This window comes from Pyxicephalus adspersus, chromosome 12 (genome assembly GCF_032062135.1).
Source record: "Pyxicephalus adspersus chromosome 12, UCB_Pads_2.0, whole genome shotgun sequence".
In the NCBI taxonomy this organism is placed as follows: domain Eukaryota; kingdom Metazoa; phylum Chordata; class Amphibia; order Anura; family Pyxicephalidae; genus Pyxicephalus; species Pyxicephalus adspersus.
Window position 1 is genome coordinate 47,602,647 of NC_092869.1, and position 662 is coordinate 47,603,308.

Genomic DNA, 662 nt, shown 5'->3' on the forward strand with positions numbered 1-662 from the left:
ACATAAAGAATCACACATCAAATGCTTTTTCATCTTTTTTGTATTCCTTTGTGAAGTTGAACCTTGTAATGATATCACACCATCAGCTTTGTAGCAGTGAGCTACAAATCACCGGGATGCCATTATCACTGGTGTCACCGCACTGCATTCTGTAAGAAAAGCTACAAATAAGGCAAAGACCTCAGGGTGCGTTGATTATCATTGCTTTGCTAATATCCTGCAGTCTCATTAGGCCACAAGTGGCAATTCCAGTGTTTGCTGCACATCATAAGTCTGAACCTCTTTTTAATTAAAGTAACACTCTATTTATAAATGAATCCCCCAGTCAATTCATCTGAAATTCACTGACAGATGGTCAAATCTGTCATGGTGACTCAATGGTTAGCACTTTGGCCCTTGCAGCGCTGGGTTCCAGGTTTGAATCTCAGCCAGGGCTCTATCTGCATGGAGTTTGCAGGTTCTCCCTGTGTCTGTGTGGGTTTCCTCCGGCTACCCACATTCCAATAACATGCAGTTAGGTTAATTGGCTTCCCCAAAAAAATTAACCTTAGACTGCAATAATGACATATGACTATGGTAGGGACATTAGATTGTGAGCTCCTTTGAAGGACAGCTACTCACATGATTATGGACTTTGTACAGTGCTGTGTAATATGTTGGCG